The 4,872-nt window shown below is 53.9% G+C and overlaps 1 protein-coding gene across 1 annotated transcript in view; it reads right to left on the reverse strand.

The window, feature by feature from the left end:
• FOXK1 (forkhead box K1) overlaps window positions 1–4,872 on the reverse strand; it is a 16,076-nt gene that overhangs the window by 8,105 nt on the left and 3,099 nt on the right. The gene's annotated exons all lie outside the window — the stretch shown is intronic.

Consider the following 4,872-nt stretch of genomic DNA (forward strand, 5'->3'; position numbering starts at 1 on the left):
TCGCCAGCTTGACTGACACGCCACGTGCCAACATCCTCTCTTCCTCCCAAGCGAGCGACAACCCACCATGGGAAACGGCAGGAAATAACGGTTGCAGGACAGAGGCCCGCGGGGGTGAGGGCAGGTCTCCGTGGACGCCGGGCTGGGTCCGCTCAGCCCATCGACGCGTTCTGGCCTGTTTCCCCTGAGGAACCAAGATGGGCTTCGGTGGGTCCCCACATCCATGTTTTCTTCTGAAAATGCTTTCTACTCAAATAATCGGAGAGAACCAACAAGAACACCCAGAGTGGGGACAGGAACCTCGACAGAGCGTGCTCCCGGCGTCCTGCCCCACGTGGGCACCGACCACTCTGGGATGGACCCGACCCGCCTGCGACATCGCCTCACAAAGAGCCCTGGTGGCAGGAGGTCCAGCCTTTGGGACACTCCCCGCAGCCCTGCCCACAGGCCACCCAGAACCGCCTGGGAGGTCAGTTCTCTTCCTCGCCTTCCTCTCCTGGGACGTCCAAGTGTCCACACCAGACTCTGCCCCCACACTCGGTCCAGACACAGCCTCTTCAAACCCACTCGCGCCCACTCCTTGGCTGCCCTCAGGCCCAGGATGGCGGCACGAGTTTGTGTTCATCTCCGCCCAGGCGCAGCTGAGGTTCAAGAAGCATTTCTGGGATGGAGCAAAGGATGAGCAAAAGAGAAAACACTGTGACTGAGAAGGGCCTGGCAACCAACACAACCGACAACAGGTCCAACCCCTTTTCAGTGACAGCCAAGTGTCGGCCAGAGGCGTGAGGGGCTCTCCTGTAAGAACCTGTCTTCTTCCGCCGGATCCCCCCACTAACGGCAAGGTAGGCAAGTTCTGTGCACGCAGAAACTTTAGTCAGCCACCACAAGGGGCTCTTTCACGGCAGAACACAACCATAGGGCTTTTTCTAAATTCGGAGCAAAAAACACAAACCACAAACTTACAACGTATGCGGGGTGGGGAGAAAGACCCTGACCAGTAACAGGCACACGCTCCAAAGCCAGCTGCTTCAAAGGCATCCATTTGAGAACCAGACACCTCCCGTGTGGCATGAGGCTGTGGCAATGGACACGCGACCAGGTGCATGGCGCACCTGTGCCCTCTGCCCCAGGCCCACGCACGCCTGATGCCCCTTGGACGCGACGGGAAGGACCAGGACATTAGGCCCTGCTGTGGACCGAGCCAAGGCACCACTTGGAAGCACGACCCACGTCCCACCACAGGCTAGGAACAGCTACCTCGCCATGGAAGACCTTGCCCGCAGCCCATGAGGTGGCAGGCAGGCTCTTCAGTCTTGTGGAGCGCAGCTCTGTGGTGAGCAGTGACTGCCGGCCAGGCTCCTGTTCCAGCGGTTGTTTTGAGAAGATGGCAGAAAACGCTCATCTAACCCTCAGGAGGCAAAACCCACAGAAAAGGTGGTCATTCCCGGTAGAATGATCCCACGTGGAAGTAAGCACAGCTCAGCCAAGGCTGGCTCAAAAACAGGAGGGTGAGGGCGCCTCCTGGCATGTCCTTCTGTGCCGGGCCTGGCGCGTGCTGAGGTTCCGGGATGGGGGCGACACGGCAGCTCCAGTTCACGCAGCCTTTCCGGCCCCCACGGCAGCCGGCTTCTCAATGAGTCATTCAGCCCCCTCTCCAGGCTGGCTTTGGTGCCAGCAGTGCCTGGTACCGGGCCGCCCTGACACAAGCCTCCATCCCAGAGGGGTGGGAAGGTGCCACATAAGTGCTGGGCCAGTGGGTGCCTAGACAACGCCTCCGGTGAAGGACAGTCCCCAGGGCCCTGGGCCTCGAGAGGATGGGGCACCTGGGCCCCAAGGCAAGGTTCCTCACCTTGGGGACTCAACAGGGTGCCTCAGGTCCGCCTGGAAAGCGACTCGAGACAGTCGATGTCTGGCGCAGAGAGCTTTTCCCACTCCACTGGAAAACTCCTGGACGACTGGCCATTTGAAACCCATTCTTTCTTTAATTACCTTAACCAGAGTCCAGTTGCTTTATTTATTCACTTGAGTTGAAACTCACATAACATAAAATCAATCACTTTAAAGTGTACAATTCAGCAGCATTTAATACATTCACAACGCTCTGTAACCACCACCTACCTATACAGCATCACATTCAAAAACATTTTTCTCAACAACTGCTTTACTTTACTGTCTGAGGATAGTGGAACCACTTAGGGTTTTTTACTTCATTTGGAGGGACTGTCTTCTAACAGCCTCTGGAGATCCAAGGCCATCTTCTTCCTAGTTTTTCTTTAAAATTTCTTGTTTTCCTTCCCCAAAAGTCACTGGGCAAATGTACCTTCTCAGGTTAGCACTTACTCTGTGGTAGTCTGCTTTTTAGTGACTTCTCTGAAACCCATTCTTAAAACAACAGTATGAGCACACCTGCTATTTCTTGAGGCGTCAGCAGAGAAAAGAAAGCTGGAGGGACGCTGCTGCTTCTGGACAGGCAGCTCTGGCCCTCCCAGGACCCTCAGCTCAATTCTAGGAAACAATCACTCCACTTCCAGGAAGAGTCGTGGGCCTTGGCTGAGATCCTGAATCCCCTAGCTGCCTGGTACTGCCCGAAACTGGGGACGAGGTACAGCAGCAGAGGCTGAACGGTGACGATCCATAACCGTCACGTGAAACACATGCCTGCTCTCCTGACAGGAGCCCGGAAGTGGGACTGAAGTGGGGCACGCAGTTTAGACCGTCAGTTACTGACTGCTCCTCCTTTTTACGGAAAATAATTCCCAAGGCCTGTTTCTGCGTCAGGCAGAATGCTGGACAGCCTGAGCAGTGACCCCCGGGTTGCATTCTCACCAGGACAGCCCCACCGCACCCAGAGCCAGGCCTACAAGACACCTCTGGGATTGCAAGGGACACCCAGTGATGCCATGTCCAATGCGGGGAGGCTGGAAAGCCATGGACGGCAGCGGGACAGGAGTGCAGCTCAGGTGTACTAGGGCGTGGATCCAAGCCAAGCAAACTGTGACTAGCGACTAAAGCCACCTCTGGAGTCCCAGCTGAGGTCGGTCCCTGGAGCCCAAGACAAGCCTTTTCTGGGCAGTGGGCTGCACTCCTTCCAGATCACCCCCCACACCCTATGGCTCTGCGCTGAGAACAGAGCCCTGAGAGGGGCTCCGGAAAGGTGGAGGCCACCTGCGGATCAGGAAGGAGGTGCTGAGAGGTTTCTGTGTCCTCTGCAAGGCGGCGCCTGGCGCATTCTCAGGGAGCTTCCCTGCAGAGGCCCAGGCTGGGGATCCCTGCCCAAGCCCCTCCCCATGAGCCCCCAACCCAACATCACTGCCTCCCAGATGATCCGAGAGGCTTTTCAGGATCTCGTGCTTACACAGAAGCGCCTGCCCAAGCACACGTGTCGTTTACGGAAGCTGCTCCCAGGCAGGGCATAGGGCGAAACAGAACTAGAGAAAAGGGACCTGGAGGAAGCTGGCAGGAACCAGGGAGGAAGCGGACTGTTCAACATCCCTGAGGAGGCCAGGATATCATGTCTATGAGACAGCAAGAACATTACTGAAGGCACACTGAGAGCAAGAAAGTGCTCTTAAAATTTTCAAAAAGAGGAGAAACAAAAATCCAAGAAAGGGTGGAAGGAGGGACTGGAGAACCTCCCAGAAAGCAGAGAGGCAAAAGGAAGAGATGGAGGAAACAAGAGGACCAACTCAGAAGCCACCAAGCCCACCCAGGCCCAGGACACGCAACTGTAGGAGAAAGAATGAGGCCATCTCCTGGGATTGCAGGAAACGAGCCCTCAGAGGCGCCAGGCCCGTTGTGGGGACGCTGTAGCCTGAGGGGGACACAGAAGCCCCCAGAGTCTCAGGGGAAAGGACTGGGACTAAGAATGGCATCAAACTCCTTGACAGCAACAGCCAGAAAATGATTTTTAAATTCGGAGGGGAAAATGTTTCCAACCTGAATTCTGTATCCAGAAAAATCATTCATCTAGTGGGAATAAAAAGTCACAGTAACTGTCAGGCATGAAAAACATTTTTTAAATGTATGTCTCCTGTCTCCTTTCCTAGGAAATGACTGGAGAATGTTCTCTAATACAGGTTCAAATCAGGGAAGGGCAGTGTGCGGAAGTCAGGGAAGCGCCCTCCCTCACCTCTTGAGAATTCCCAGGATGACGGAGAAGACGATACCCCCATGGTCAGAGGGGTCCCAGAAACTTCTGAACCACCCTGAAGGAAAGACCCAAATTTTGTCAGAAAAGTGAGAATATTTCTAATACAGACCCAATGACCTCCAAACTCAAAAGACCTCTAACATTACAAGCCACATAAACTGAGTTGGGGCTGAACTGAATCTGGCAAAAAGTAGAATTGTATTTAAAGATCATGATTAAAAGGGAAAGATTTTGAAGTCAGTTGCTTTTTATTTTATATAGTGTACTGCTAACCTTTGCCAAGCCTCACAAGTTGCCTTCATTTTTGATCTTCACACTGGAGAAACGAAGAAAAGCCTTCTAAGAGACACAGCTTCTACAATCTTGCCCTTATGAGCAAAAATAGTTTCTCTGTGCAGGGCCTTTTCTCTTGTTTAACCTCAGCAGTTTTCTTAAAACTTTAGCTCTAAGACGCACTTTAGAGACTGGTGTCTATTTCTGTAAAACCCAGAAAATGACTGACCCCCGTGCTCTTTCCTAAAAACACTTCTTTACCAGAAGAAAAAAGGTCAAAACGCGGTTCAAGATTGCAGAGTCGATTTCCAAGAGAGTTCATTCATTTTCTGGGTGGAGCACTTCAGGGCAGAAGAAAGAAGCCCGAAAAATCCCCACGCGCCTCCCCACCCCCCCTGGGAAAGAGCAGCCGGCGCAGGGCGGGGAACGAGGAGGGAGGGGCGCCAGGT

Source organism: Carlito syrichta, unplaced genomic scaffold (assembly GCF_000164805.1).
Source record: "Carlito syrichta isolate Samal-C Ts95f unplaced genomic scaffold, Tarsius_syrichta-2.0.1 Scaffold113659, whole genome shotgun sequence".
In the NCBI taxonomy this organism is placed as follows: Eukaryota; Metazoa; Chordata; class Mammalia; order Primates; family Tarsiidae; genus Carlito; species Carlito syrichta.